The sequence below is a fragment of the Tupaia chinensis genome, unplaced genomic scaffold, assembly GCF_000334495.1.
Source record: "Tupaia chinensis unplaced genomic scaffold, TupChi_1.0 Scaffold000217_1, whole genome shotgun sequence".
Lineage (NCBI taxonomy): Eukaryota > Metazoa > Chordata > Mammalia > Scandentia > Tupaiidae > Tupaia > Tupaia belangeri.
Window position 1 is genome coordinate 4,370,264 of NW_006159692.1, and position 16,094 is coordinate 4,386,357.

General features: G+C 46.7%; 1 long non-coding RNA gene across 1 annotated transcript; it reads right to left on the reverse strand.

The window, feature by feature from the left end:
• Nucleotides 1-7,150: 7,150 nt before the first annotated feature.
• LOC114007691 (uncharacterized) lies at nucleotides 7,151-9,109 on the reverse strand. The gene is made up of 2 exons (XR_003549281.1): nucleotides 8,795-9,109; nucleotides 7,151-7,971 (listed from the first exon to the last, which is right to left on the reverse strand). It is a non-coding gene; the product is annotated as an uncharacterized LOC114007691 (long non-coding RNA).
• Between the last annotated feature and the right edge of the window lie 6,985 nt (nucleotides 9,110-16,094).

The following is a 16,094-nucleotide window of genomic DNA, read 5'->3' on the forward strand; positions in this document are numbered from 1 at the left end:
CCCCCAGTAGGCGAGGCAGCCTCGCCATCCCACTATGACTGGTAAGGTTGGGGAAATCTTGGACATACTAGAAATTCCAGGTGCTACATTGGACGCCCCCATCGCAAGTGTTAATAAGAAAAAGTTGATCAGATCGGGACGAGTCAATGTCCCATGACATTATCAGGGTGGTTTTCTTCTGTGGTTCTAATTCACACAACCAGAAGGGAATTCCAAGAGGAAAATTACCCTCCAGAGGAAACTTATCTGGATATTTATTTAAAAACTCTCAGCAGCATGACTAAGTTTTTAAAAATAGTGTTTGTGATAGGTAGGAAGGTAAATAGAATGAAAAAATACTTAAATCCTGACAACTAGGACATCCCTATTGATCCAAGTATAACTAGAGCTGAACAACCTCTCAGAATTTCCAGGTATTCAAACAAATAAATCACCGTTTTGATGGCAGTTAGTTCGAGATGCGTTTTTGCCCTTGTACCCAAGAGAGTCTGGAATAAACAAATGTTTGAATAAAATTGGTACTTAATATTTGTTGAGATTTGTAGGGGTAATTGTGTAGCCTCATAATTAAAGGGAGCCAGATCTGACAAGGCCAATTGGAGTTGGAATCCCAGCCCCAGTGGCTTGAAAAACACCAGATGTTTGAGCATGTGTGCTCAAGACCCCAACTGGGTGGAGAAATGGAGGACAAGGAAGGGATTATGGTACGATCCTGACCCACTAGGGGATGCTTTCTCCTCTCTTTCTCTTGTAAGCACACACACCCCAAGCAATTAAAAAATATGTATCAATTGTATTTTCTTGGGATAGAGATAAATAAAACTCAGTTGGTTAGGGGAAAAAAAAAGATCCTGTTGGAGGTGCTGTCTCTCTTTTCCTCCCTGTCTCTCTGGTTCATGAAAGAAACGAATAATTTTTTTAAAAAATTAAGACTCTGGGCCAGCAGGTGGTATTGTGGGTAAGGTGCTGGACTCCTACATAGACAACTGCAGCTCAAGTCCCAGACCTGGTGGCTTGCTTTCTCACTTTCCCCTCTGTTTCTGTCTCTGTCTCTCTCTGGTGAGCACATATGTCCTATAGCAAATTAAAAAATAATGATAATGGGGGGAGCAGCAGGTGGCGTGGTGGTTAAGGTGCTGGACACTCCCACATGGCCAACCACAGTTCGAGTCCTGGAACTGGTGGCTTGCTTTCTCACTTTCACTCTGTGTGTGTGTGTGTGTGTGTGTGTGTGTGTGTGTGTCTGGTCAAATTAAAATAAACGAATGAATAAATAAAATAGAATGAATAATTATAAAAAGTCTTAAATAATAATAAGTAAATAAAATGAAATCTTTAAAAAGAATTAAGGCTCACCTAAGCATCTGAGTCAAGCCCTGATGCCCTCGTCGCCTCAATACATGCCCACGCATGTATAAAACATTTCGTTGCTCTACTCTGAGAGTTCTCGGACAGTAGATTAAACTTAAATAATGTATAAAAAGAGGTAGAAGAATTCTAGGAGATACTTCCCATTAGCCATCAAAAATGAACATGGACATTTTCCTTTCACTTCCTCCATAACTTCACTAAAATGATAGTAAAGGGGATAAATAACTTAAAACTCTACCCACAAGGATAAATAAAAGTGGCAAGAAGACATTAGCAATAACATTTTAGAAGCAAAACCACAGGCATAGGGGTAATGTGAGAAAACCAGAACCTGGGGGCCACCAGGTGGCGTGGTGGTTGGGGATCTGGACTCCCACATGGTTGACCACGGGTTGAGTCCTGGAGCTGGTGGCTTGCTTTCTCACCTTCCCTCTGTGTGTGTGTGTGTGCCTGATGAGTGCCTGCATCAAATGAAAAAATAATAACAATAAATAAAATTAAATAATTTTTTAAAGGGGGCACTCTTTAAAAGAAAACGAAAACCAGAATCTAAACCGGCAGCGGTGTTAAGCATGGGCCACTCATTCCAGCTGCAGGCCCGGACTTGGGGGAAGCTGGATGAAAACGGGTCCACTGGAAAATCTGGGTGGAGGCTGACTCTCTGAGATGCTGATTTAGTGACGCTCTGGACTTAGGGTCCCAGGCACCCCTGTAGGCAGCAAGGCTGTCCTGAAAACAAGGGGACCCAAGAGAGTCTACACAGCCGCGAGGACTCACTCCCTCATCCACAGGGTCCCTCAATACTGCTGGTTAATGAGGGGCTGTTTTCAGATTACTTTTTCTTCTTTCTACTTATGTGTTTTGAGTTGTTTACAATGGCATGTTATAAAACAAAAAACTGAGGAGGTAAGTTATTTCCAAGTTAAACATACCTGAGACCAAAGATATACGTTGATTTGCTCCAACAAGGAAATGACAACAGGAACAGCGGAGCAGCTGATTAAATGGATAATAATCCATAATCCACCGCCGGGCGCTTGGCCTGTGCATGACATCATTGAGCAACCCGTACTTCAGAGAGGAAAAGTTAGGACTGCCTGGCCGGAATTCGAACCCGGGCTCCGAAGCCAGCCCACATCCCCACCATGAAGCCTCAGAGGCTCCTCCACCTCACCAACCTGCAACCCACAAATCTGGACTGGCGGACTCATTGTTAGGAATTCATCCCACTTTTGGGTCCAGAATAAAAAGAAAAACAAAACAAAACCAAAAAAGCCCTCACTCTCCCCCAAATAATAAATAGATCAAAATAAATATTAGATACCCAAAGTGAGAACCAGTCTCCTCCGTCACTGTTCCCGTGGTTCAAATTGCTACTCTCTAGACGGCCGTTTGGTGAAGTTTGTAACGTCTGGGAACGAATCGAAATCCCCAACGTCAGCGGCGGACCCGGGTGGGGACGTCGTCCACCCCCCGACCTCCGCTGGAAGGTCGTCGGCGTCTCCCCAAGTCCCACACGAGCAGCGCCCCCGGAACGGACTCGTCCAGTTCGATTAGACTTAACTGAGACCAGGGGAAGCGATGGCGGATTGACGTGGACGCGGATAAAAGCCCACGATCCTGGGCTCCTCACGTCCCGGGCTGCTGCTCCGTAGATAACAGCAGGTCCCCGAAAACGACCTCCCGAACCAGGGGCTGCCCATCTTCACAACCACGCGGAGAGCTGGAGAGGGGGGTTCGCTGTGGGCCAGCCCCCAGCTGCCAGCTGCAGAGCCATCAAAAGGCAGATGACTAGGGGGTCCCTTCGCCTAGGAGGCATAACCACCTCGGGGGTGTATGCACCTAACAACAGAGTGTGGGAATATGTGAGAGGCGCCTGAGAGCTGCCGGGAAGCTAGGCCAGCCACCGTTGCGGTTGACTGGGCAGTGGTGGCGTCGGACAGATCCAGCAGCAGAGAACCAGTAAGGACAGAGCAGAACAGGACAGCGCCATGTGCTGCGCCAGCGCCATCTACCCAGAAAACTCACTCAACAAGTGCAGACATACGTTATTTTTTAAAAATTTATTCATTCATTTATTCTTTTTAATCCGACCAGAGAGAAACGCACGGAGAGAGAGAGAGCAAGCCATCAGGTCTGCCACTAGAACAGCGGTCAGCCATGTGGGAGTTGAGCACCTTAACCACCACACCACCTGCTGGTCCCCAGCTATACAGTCTTAAATTCAGATGAAACATTCATCAAGATAGGCCACATGCTGGGCCATTAGCAAATGTTTTTTAAATAAAGAGTTTTTTTTTAAAGAATTACTTCGTTTTTATTTTATTTTATTTTTATTATGTAATTTTGTTATAGGGTACCTGCATTCCCCAGAAAGAGAGAAAAAGTGAGAAAGCAAGACTCCAGGTCTGGGACTAGAACCACAGCCGGCCTTATGGGAGTCCAACACCCCAACCACCATGCCACCTGCTGGCCCCCACACATTAGCAAATTTTAAAAAGTAGAAATCTGACAAAATATGCTCTCAAACTATAATGGAATTAAACAAGAAGCCAATAACAGAAAAATAACTAGAAACCTCCCAGTCTGATGAGTAACACATTTTTAAATAACACATGGGTCAAAGAGACATCTCAAGAAATTTAAAGGAAGTATATATTTTGGGGCCAGGAGGTGGCATAGTGGTTCAAGTCCTGGACCTGGCAGTTTGCTTTCTTACTTTCTCTGTCTCTCTCATTCTGTCCCTCTCTGGGTCAAATTAAAATATAAATAAATAAAGTTAAATAAAATAATTCTTAAAAAAAAAAAAGTTCTAGCACCGAATACATGCATTAGAAACCCAGAGGGACCAGCAGGGCTAGACACTCCCACATGGCTGACCACGGTTCAAGTCCTGGACCTGATGGCTTGCTTTCTCACTTCCCCTCTTTCTCTCTGTGTCTCTGTCAAATTAAAAATAAATGAATGAATAAATAAAATTAAAGAAACCCAGAAAGATCTCAGCCCAGTGACATAGTGAGACCCTGTTTCAGAAAGAGCCAGATGTGATGGTTCCCGATAGGGAGGCTGAGGTGGGAGGACTGTGACATGGTAAGCCTCTGTCTTAAAATATATACATAAAAATAAAAAGAGAAAAGAAGAAAAACCTAAAATGAAACTTTAGCTTCCCCTTTAAAAAATTAAAGGAAAGGGGCCAGTAGGTGGCGTAGTGCTTAAGCTGCTGGACTCCCACATGGATGAACACAAATTAAGTCCCAGACCTGGAGACCTGAAAACTACAGCAGGCACTTGTGTGTACATGCTAAAAATCCTGAAAGGAGAATGGGATGGGAAGGGATTGTGACATGGCCATTCCCTCTGGGGGGGATTTATCACTTCCTCACTGTCTCCTTTTCTCTTGGGTGAGCACATGCACACACTATGACAAAAACAAAAATAGTAATAATAATAATAACCAAACAAAAAAGCAAGAAGAAAAAAAATGAAATTAGAGAAAGAATAACATAAACCTAAAAAAGTAGAAGAAAAATATTACAACAAAAATCAATGACATTTAAAACAAGAAAATGACAGAGAAAAATCAGTGAAACCAAAAGCTGGTTATTTGATATATAATTTATTTTTTAAAAATTACTTTCTTGGGGCCAGCAGGTGGCGTGGTGGTTAAAGGTGCTGGACTCCCATATGGCTGACCACAGTTCGACTCCTGGACCTGACAGCTTGCTTTCTCACTTTCCCTTTTCTGTTCTCTCTTTCACTGTGTCTCTTTCTGGTCAAATTAAAATAAATAAATAAAGTTAAATAAAACAATTCTTTTTTTAAAAAATAAACTTGTACTTTAATTTCATTTTTCCCAAATCTTTTTGAAGAACCATTGTATTATATAGAGTTTTTTAAAAAGACTAACTTATTCCATTTTAAAATTTATTTTTATTGTTATTTTTTCACATGAGTTTTGCCAGAGAAAGAGAGAGAGAGGGAGAGTGAGAAGCCAAGTAGCCAGGTCCGGTACTTAAACCACATTTGGCCATGTGGGAATTTCAGCACCTCAACCATCACACCACCTGCTGGCCCTAAACAAAATAATCCTTTTTAAAAAATTATTTTCTTGGGACCAGCAGATTGCATAATGGTTACATCCCTGAATTCCCACATAGTCGACTGTAGTTTGAGTTCAGGACCTGGCAGCTTAAAACTCATGCCAGGCATGTGTGCCCAAGATCCTGGGAAGAGAGTAGAGGAGAAGGGATTGTGGTGTGGCCATTGTGGGGTGATGTCTTGCTTTCTGTCTCTGTCTCTCCACTAACAACATGCACCCTATAGCAAAAATCTCTCTTAAAAAAAAAAAGAATTATTTTCCTTAACTTTATTTATTTGTTTATATTAATTTGACCAGAGAGGGACAGAGAGAGGGAGAAAGTGAGAAACCAAGACACGAGGTCTAGGATTCGAACTGTGGTCGGCCATGTGGGAGTCTAGTGCCCTTAACCACCACCCCATCTGCCAGCCCCCAAAAGCTGGATATTTGAAAAGATAAAATTGATAAAACTAAGACGGTTGATGGTGGGGAGGTAAAGCAGCTGTGCAGCTCGAATTCCAGATCTGACCGCTTTGAAAACATGCCACATTACATATGCCTGCATGCCCAAATCTTGAGAGGAGGGTGGAGAAGGGAGTGTGACATGGCCACCTGCCGGCAGGTGCCTTCTCACCCCACCCCCCACCCCACTCTCTTTTCCTGTCTATCTCCAGCAAGCACATGAGCCCTACAGGAAAAAAAAAAAAGATAGAACTCTAGTCTTGGTTAACCAAGAAAAAGACACAAATTACTAATATTGAAAATGAAAAAAGTTCATCGCTATTGATCCCACCAACATTACAGGGGTAGCAGAGGATTATTAGGAACAATTTTATGTGCACAAATTTGATAACTTAGATGAAATGAACCAATTCCTAGAAAGATAAAATCAACCAAAATTCACCAAAGGAAAAATAGATATTACTAAGCATCTATCTTTTAAAAATAGAATCAATGATCAATAACCTTTTAAAAAAAGAAAGTGGGGGTGGGGGGACCAGCAGTTAGCGTAATGGCTATGTCTCTGGACTCCCATGTAGTCGACCGCGGTTCGCGTCCCGGACCCGGTGGCTTAAAACTCACGCCAGTTGCGTGTGCATGTGTGCCCAAGATCTCGAGAGGAGAATGGAGGAGGAGAAGGGATTGCAGCGTGGCCATCCCCCCTGGGGGGGTGATTTCTCGCTTTCTGTCTTTCTGTCTCTCTCTCTGTCTGTTTGGCGAGCGCATGCACCCTATAGCAAAAAAAAACTCTCAGAAAAGAAAAGGAAGCGGGATGAGGGGGGCCAGCAGTTAGCGTAATGGCTATGTTGCTGCACTCCCAGGTAGTCAACCACAGTTCAAGTCTCAGACTTAGTGGCTAAAAACACGCCGGGAGCATGTGCGTGCATGCCCAAGAGCCTGAGAGGAGAAAGGAGGAGAAGGGATTGTGGCGTGGCCATCCCCCTTGGGGGGGTGACTTTTCGCTTTCTGATTCTGTCTCTGTCTTTCTGGCAAGCGCATGCGCCCTATAGCAAAAACCTCTCGGAAAAAAAAAATGAAAAAAGAAAAATATATATAGATCTATCTATCTATCCATCTAAGGTCATTGAGACAGTCATAACGTGTTTTTCTATGCAAAAATGTGTCATGACTTTCCTGACAGCCCAATACATAGACCAGGTCAGCAATACATCAATAAGGCTGGACAAAAACGAAAACAGACAGAGAAAAGGAACTCACAGGAAGAAAAGACACCTTAATGATTTCCATTTTGGACACAATGAGTTGGAAATAACTATGCAAAAATCCAGGTGGAGAACATCAGGGGCCCCAGAAAGGAGTCTGCAACTCAGAGGAGAGGTTAGTTTAGAGATAAATGCCCTCCATTCCCAGCACATGATGAAAGCGTGAGAGGGAAAGTGTGGGCCTAGACCCCAAGGAGGCGCCACAGTGAAAGCGATTTCCTTCCTTCTGGGCGGATTACATTTGCCTTCTCCATGTACACCGTCACTTTGTCACTGTCCCCAGGCTGCTGCTCACAGGCTGGCATGTGGCACAACTCCAGGGGCTATCTTCCCGGGCTGTGCTCCGGGGAGGGCCTTTGCCTTAGTCCTTTCCAGGCGACGTCAGGCCCACCTTTCCCCACTTGCCACCTCAGGCCTCACAGTTCTTTAAACAGCCCATAAAAGCCAGTGAAGTCCTCTTCCACGAAGTCCTCCTGCGACGGCCATGGAAGAACAGCTCCCTGGACGGCCAAACCACAGAGTTACGACGACCACTCTGCTTCAGCAAAAGATGGAAACCGCGCTCCTTCCCGGCTCTTTGTCCAGTTAGTTCCTTTCCTGTTCGTCCACCTTCAGATCAAGTCAGGCCTGTCTTGATGTCAACACCTGTCGTCTGTCGTTCTTCCATTCACTGTCTCTGTCCTGCCGTCTGCAAGCCCAGCCACGGCAGCGATCAGCGGGCCTTGCCCTGGTGCCCGCCCTGAAGAAACCACAGCCGTGTCGGGTGGGGCGAGGGACACCTGGGTTTTCTATACCGTCCTGTTGGAAATACCCTGTGATCAGGTGATATGCCAAACCACACACTGTGGCTCAGAAAATGTTAGGGCAGGAACGCCTGGCCGCTTGCCTGGTATTTACAACCAGGCACTTACTACAAGCTTTTCAGAAAAAATAAACGGCAATAAGGAACTTGAGCTCCTAAAGCCTTAGAGTTGCCTAAAGCCCACAGGGCTTCCTTAGAAAGAAAAGTGTTTCAAGTCAGCTTTATAAATACACTTACCGTCCTGGGCGACAATGCAGTAACGTCTCAGTGACAGACCAGTTAGGAGTAAGTGTGTCTGTGGATGGCAGGAGGCCTGGGCAGCCCCGGCTCTTCCCTCACAAGTTCAGGGGTGGGCCACCCCACTGCGGTAGCTGCTCTGAGTCCCAGTGGAGGGCTCCGGCCCGCCTGACTTCCCTGCCAGCCCTGGCTACTTGGGCTTCTGGCCTCACACTTGTCCTCTCCTGGACAGTGGGGCTGCACCCCCCCAACCCAGGGTTCAGGTCTTTGGGAAGATGGTGACAAGGTGGAGGGGAATAAAGAAGAAAAGAAACTTCTCCTACTAAGGCTTTGCCACTGTGCTCAAGGAGGAAAGCCCTCCCTGGTGACGTTCACCTGCCTCTCAATGACAGTCCCCTCCTACGAGGGGGCAGAGACCAAGTTCACAGCGTTTAGGGCCTCAGCCACAGAACCAGGCAAGAGATGGGGTCATCTAAGCAGGAACCCCCTGGGAGCCCTGCAGACCCAAGGCGTCCCAGATCCACGCTGTCACGTCTGGCGCTTCCTAGAACCCTGCGGGACACGCGACTTGGGCTCACTGACCTCTGCACACGTCCATTTCCATCCCCACCATTCTCGAAGCGATCACATTTCAAACATCTCCGCTCCGTGAGATACGAACAATATTTCACTCCCTTTCAAGCTTGATGTCCGTTCCTATGGTCTCGCGAACTAGGAAAAGAATTGAAAATAGCTACATGATCATTCAGGTCACTGGGTGAAGACGCTGTATTTTTAGCCATGCGTTAGTTCTCAAGTTGTGAATTCCTGGAATTTTCCCCAGTGGAAGTAAAATCGTCTTCGGCTGGCACGCAATAGCAGCAAGGACGACCCTGGCCGGCTCCCCACGGTCGCCCTGCGCGGTGTTACGTAAACTGGAGGGGTGCCCGGGCGGTCACAGGCCTGCTCCACGCGGACCTTGCGCACCGACAGGGACTTTGCCGCCCCCTGGTGGACAATCTCACCTTGGCCACATCCGCAGTTTGCCAGCGCCCTGAGGGTCACATGGTGCCTGGAAACAGCCCAGTCCCGGGCTCTTTCCAGACCAGCTCAGTCAGGTTTGGGATAGGACCCAGGGGCAGATTCTCTTCTAAAATCTGAAGTCCGTTTTTTTTTTTTTTTTTTTTTTTTTTAAAGAATTATTTTTTATGTAACTTTATTATTATTCCACTTTGATCAGAGAGAGACAGAGAGAGAATGAAAGGAAGTGAGAAAGCAAGCCACCAGGTCCGAGACTCGAACTGTGGTCGGCCTTGTGGGAGTCCAGCGCCTTTAACCACCATGCCACTTGCTGGTCCCTTGTAGTCCGTTTTAATGTGCAACTAAGGTTAATGATCAGTAAGAAGAAACTGTACATCACTTACAAACCCTAGAACAGTCTTTCCTACTATGCGATAGCCATAGGTAAAAAGCTATCTACGTGGGTAGATTACAGCGTCTCCCCAAGGGCCTTTACAACTGCAGGGAGCATCAGAAAGGATTGTTAGCGAGGGGAGACATGGGGGGGGGCACGTGGAGCCCCACGCAGCCAGGCTCACGTGGTCCTGGGATCCGCGCCAGCGGAGACTAGGGGTTGCTTGCAAGGTGGAGACCTTCTTAGGGTGTCTGTCTCTCTGTCTCACTTTCTCTCAGGGGAGAAATAACCTTGGGGGTGGGCAGAAATAAACAAACAAAAAACACCTAATTGTTTCTTCTGGAACTCTATGAGACAGAATATGCTGACTGGCGACACCCACATCCATACACACACAATCCAGCTGGTCTCTTAGCAAAACTGTCCAGTGGGGGGGCTGGCAGGTGGCATGGTGGGTGGGGTGCTGGACTCCCACATCGCAGACTGTGGTTCTAGTCCTGGACCTGGTGGCTTCCTTTCTTATTTTCCCTTTCTTTCTGTCTCTCTCTGGCCAAATTCAAATAATAATAACAACAAATAAAATTAAGTAAATCTTAAAAAAAAAAAAAAAAACCTGTCAGGACCAGCAGATGGTGTAATGTTATGCTGTTGGACTTCCACAGAGTTCACTGCAATTCGAGTCCCGGATCTGGCCACTTTAAACTGATGCTGGGCCGTGCCCGAGATCCCAAGAGGAGAATGGAGGAGAAGGGAATGCGCGTGGCCATCCCCCCTCGGGTGATTTCTCACTTTCTGTCTCTCTGTCTCTCCAGCAAGCGCACACACGTGGCCTATAGCAAAAATCTCTAAAAAAAAATCTGTCAAGTGGTTTCCATCTGATTTGACACTTTATGTATTTGTGTATTTACAGACAACTTTGTCACATATTTTCTCATTTAACTTTTCAAGAATCTGTTTTTGGTTTTGAGAGAGTTTTGCTATAGGGCACCAAAGAGACAGAGGGAGACCAAGAGTCAGAAAGCGAAAAACCACGCCCCAGGGGGGATGGCCATGCTGCAATCCCTTCTCCTCCATTCTCCTTTCAGGATCTTGGGCACGCACGCAGCGTGAGTTTTAAGTCACTGGGTCTGGGACTTGAACCACAGTTGACTCTTGGGGACCTGGATCCCTTAACAACTAGGTTACAGGGCAGGTCTGGTCGGTTGCGTTCGAATGGTAAGAGAGAGGGAAAGGAAAGCATGCCCTCCAGTTTTCTATGATGGCTCGCTGGATAGAATTCTGCTAACTGGGGCATCAGGTCCCCCTTTGCACCCTCAGCACCCCGTCCACTCCTCCATCACCACAGCTGCAACGTGTGGGCACTTGTGCGCTCCCATGCTCCCTCAGGGGCGTCTCTGGACAGAAAACATAGTGGGTGGAGCCACTTCTGACTTTGCTGTCCTTGTACCCAGGCCAGCAAAGGGAGGGCTCAGAGCAGGCACCCAACGAGCAGTAGTCAAAAACTCTAGACCATGCGGCTGGCAGCTGGTGTACTGTTTAGACTCCGAACTCCTATGTGGCTGACCATGGTTTGAGTCCTGCACCTGGCGGCTTGCTCTCTCACTGTCCCTTTCTCTCTCTCTCTCTCTCTCTCTGTTGGATTAAAAAATAATAATAGGGGCCAGCAGGTTGCATAGTGGTTAAGGTGCTAGACTCCCACGTGGTTGACGGCAGTTCAAGTCACGGACTTGAAACTCATACCACACATATGCGTGTGTGCCCAGAATCTTGAAAGGAGAATGGAGAAGGGATTGTGGTGTGGCCATCCCCCCTGGGAGAGTGATTTCTGTCTTTCTTGCTTTCTGTCTCTCTGTATCTGTTTCTCTGGCGAGTGCATATGCCCTAAAGCAAAACTCTCTCTCTAAAAAATAAAATTTGCTATTTTGCTATAGGGTGCATGTATTTGGCCAGAGAGAGAGAGAGAGAGAGAGAAAGTACCTCTCCCCCCTAAGAGTTAGCCATGTTGCAAACCTTCACCATTCTCGGGATTTGCGGCATGCACGCACGAACACCCAGTGTGTTTTTCAAGCTGCGGGTCCAGGACTTGAACCTCGTGAGACAGTTATTTTGTTTGGGTTCTCTTTTTTTTTTTTTTGGACAGGGTCTTGCTATGTTGACCAGGCCCAGCTTCAAGCTCACAATCCTCCTGTCTCAGCCTAAGTCGCTGGGGCTACAGGTGCACACCACTGACTCCAGCCTTTAGGTTGGAGCAGGAATCAACCCTTGGCCTCCCATGTGCTCCTGGACTGTGGAGCATAGGGTCTTACAAGGTATGAGGAGGCTGGGCCATGGAAGCACTTTCCGGTAAATGTTGTAAGAAGGGCAGTCAGGGGCTCACTGAGTGTGGCTAAAATAAGCTATACATCCTTTCTTTTTCTTTTTTTGGGGGGAGAGGTTTTTGCTATAGGGTGCGTGCGCTCACCAGACAGAGAGACATAGAGACAGAAAGCGAGAAATCACCCCCCAGGGGGGATGGTCACGCCGCAATCCCTTCTCCATTCTCCTCTTGGGATCTTGGGCATGCACGCACATGCGCCTGGTGTGAGTTTCAAGCCACCGGGTCCGGGACACAAACCGCGGTCGACTACGTGGGAGTCCAGCGACATAGCCATTACGCTAACTGCTGGTCCCAATAAGCTATACATTCTTTTACTTTTTATTTCTACAGAGGTTGCATGTGTGTGCATGAGAAAGAGAGGTGGGAAAGCACCCTGGACAGGGTCTGGTCACACGGCATCAGGATCTCGAGCATACAGGTGTGCACCAGGCACGTTTCAGATTGCCCTGGCTGGGGGTCTAAACCCAGGGTGGCCAGGTGGCTTCCAGCACCCCAGTCCAGTATGCTATGGACTGTGCCACCTAGCTGGGCCCAAACTAGAAATACTATTTTTTTTAATAGGAATTATTTACTTTTATTCATCATCATTATTTTATTATTTGAAGTTGACCAGAGAGAGACAGAGGGAAAGGAGAGTGAGAAAGCAAACTGCCGAGTCTGAACTTGAACCGCGGTCAGCCACGTGGGAGTCCAGCTGCCCTCACCACCTTCCACCTGCCGGCCCCACAAAACTGTGAATACTTTTGACAACCTTGACATTTTCTAGACAGAAACTCAAAAGAAGGCTGGGTTGTTCCAGGGGTACGGCTTTAGGTACCTAGAAGCTGTGTTAAAATGTGGTCAAGGGACAAGAAGTTGGCATAATGGTTCTGTCACTGGACTCCCACGTAGTTGACTGTGGTTAGAGTCCTGGACCCCGCAGCTTTAAACTCATGCCAGGCGCATGTGTGCCCAAGATCCCGAGAGGAGAGTGGAGGAGAAGGGATTGTGGCGTGACCGTTCCCCCGGGGGGTGAGTTCTCTTTCTGTCTCTGTCTTTCTAGTAAGCACCAGCGCCCTATAGCACTCAGTGTGGGGATCTGAATGGCGTGGTGGTGCCGAGTTGTCGCCACCCTCATGGCTGATTTTGTTATTGTGTATGTTTTGTTCTTGCTACACCTGGACGGTATAACCAGAGAAAGTAAAAATACCCAAAGACCAAACCGACCAAAATCTTAGCTATGGCCAAAAAGAAACCATTTTTGCTGTGTATACTGTTAATTAGACCGGGCTACGCTAGTCGCACCTTAAGTACAGAAAGCCGAAACGAAGGATTCCTCTTAGAGGAGCTTAGCCATGGGACAGGTCTAGGGAGAGCCTACATTCCTTAAACGAGTTCCACAGTTTGGAAACTAGGGACTTTCTCGTGTGTGAGAGACACTTGAGACAAGAGTGTAGACACTGATTCAAAGGAGCTACTCACCTGTAAGGAAGGGCTTTGAAGAATCTGACCAGCCAGGAAGAAAAACATGCTGTGTAGTGCCCTGCCTGGTCACCCTTTGGGATTTGGCCAAGGAAGTTATATACATATGTATATATGAAGTGATATTGCAGTGTCCAAGGTGTGAAGAGGAAGGAAAATGTCCCTCTGCACTAAACTGCAGTCGTTGCAATGACAGCTGCGGGGCCGACAGAGTGGGGAAGAGCTAACGTGTCCTGTTTTGTTCCAGAGTAGCGACAGGAGGACGATCAAGGTCAAGAAGGCCAGGCGGAAGGCGACCTGCCATTTCATCGGGTGGGTGGGGTGACTAGATTGTTTCCACCACTGTCCCTCCTCCTGGCTGAGAGGTGAAAGGCTGCTCAGGTCACCAAGGACACTCAGAACATTGGACTGCACTGCACAAAACAGCTGTGAGCGGCCTAGCGATGAACGTATCTCTGGGAAGCCCTAGGTCCGCAATGTGCCTGTTGAACACGCCCACCACCGGTATCTCCCAGAATTCCTTTGAAGTTGTTCCCTGGATTCTAACATTACTAATTTTGCATTACTATTGGTTTTTGTTCGAGGGCATTAACACTCACCAGAGACAGAGAAAGAGAGAGGGAGAGAGAAAAAGTGAGAAGTCAGCCCCTGTTGGGATGGCCACACGGCAATCCCTTGTCCTCCCTTCTCCTCTCGGCATCCTGGGCAAGTACACGCTTAGCATGATTTTTAAGCCACCAGTCCCAGACTCCAATCGCATACAGTCACAGGGGACCCGCCTTCACTGCCACGCCACCTGCTGGCCCCAACATTACTCATCCCTCCTGAATGCCACTGAAGATCAAGAAATTAGAAGGAAAAGGGAGTTTAGTAGCATTTCCTCTTCCCATTTCTAGGTATATTTGGCTTTCTTTCCTTGTGCTTTTAAATAGTATTTCTCAATACATTTTTACAAGTATTTGCTAAATGACTTCTATGCACTCACAGGTGGCAACCTCCTGCAATTAAAATAAAGCTTTAAATCGGTAAAACAGAGATTATAAAGTGATCGGAGATTACAGTGTTTTTTTTTCTTGAAGAGAGATTTTTGCTATAGTGTGTGTGCGCTCATCAGAGAGAGAGAAAGTGAGAAATCACCCCCTGGGGGGATGGCTACACTATAATCCCTTCTCCTCCATTCTCCTTTCAGGATCTTGGGCATGCACGCACATGGATCTGGCGTGACTTTTAGGCCGTGGTTGAGTACGTGGGAGTCCAGTGATATAATCACTACACCATCTGCTTTGTCCCTAAAGCGATTATTTTTTTATAATTATTTATTTTATTTTATTCATTCATTTATTTTTTAGTTTGTCCAGAGAGAGACAGAGGGTGAGAGTGAGAGAGAGGAAGTGAGAAAGCAAGCCACCAGATTCAGGACTTGAACCATGGTCAGCCATGTGGGAGTGTCCAGTGCCTTAACCACCACACCACCTGCTGGTCCCTAAAGTGATTATTTTAAGTATTAATATATATTTCCTTGGGTCAGCCAGTGGCATGGTGGTTGAGGTGGCTGGATCCCACATGGCTGGCTGCATGGTTTGAGTTCCAGACCCAGTGGCCTAAAAACCACACTGGACACCTGTGTCCAAAATCCTGGGTAAGGACTGGAGAAAGGATTGCACCAATGCCATCCCCGCTGGGGAGTGACTTCTCATTCCCCCCTAATATGGAAAGCACCGTCACTCTATAGCATATAAATAAGTATTTCCTTTAGAAAGGCTTTTCAATAGAATTCCTTTAAAGATTTCCCATAGGACATTTAGAGTCAGTTCAACTGACACCTTTTTTTAAATTTATGATTATTATTTTTACTTGTTCAACTTGACTAGAGAGGCAGACAAAGAAAGGGAAAGTGAGAAAGAAAGAAACCAGGTTCAGGACTTGAACTGCAGTCAGCCATGTGGGAGTCCAGCATGTTACCCACCACACCACCTGCCGGCCCCAACTTATACTTGTCTTACAAACCATTTTAAGTACTGTCTTCAGAATTGTACTGACCCCCCAAATCAGGCACCTTGTCAAGTAGGACTATTAACCTTTGTATTCAGGAGTGAGTGGGGAGTCAGCAGGTAGCATGGAGGTTAAGGCACTGGATCCCACACGGCTGACAGCATGGGCTGAGTTGTGGCCCGGCGGCTTGAAAAATCACGCTGGGTACATATTTATGTGTGCCCAAATCCTGAGAGGAAACCGAAGAGAAGGGATTGAATCTCCCCTGTGGGATGATTTCTCACTTTCTCCTTTTTCTAGCAAATGCATGCCTTATAGGGGGGAAAAAAAGTAAACAAAAATAAAATATTTCAATGATTAACTTTCCATTTTTAACCCACCATACCTTACAGTTGTCAAAAGATGCCGTTACAGCCAGCCCTGTAGTTCAGTGGTTTAGGGAGAGGATTCCACATGGCTGACTGGTTTGGAATCTCGCTCCCAGGGTTTGAAAATCATCCTGGCTGCTGGTTTATGCCTGCTGCAAAATCCTGATGAGACCAGACATGGAGGAAAAAGGACTGTGGTGTGACCACGCCCCACTGGGGGTGTGATGTGTCTCCTCCTCTCCAGAAACACAAAAGCCCTTTGACAAAAAAAGAAAAAAAAAAAAAAAAAAA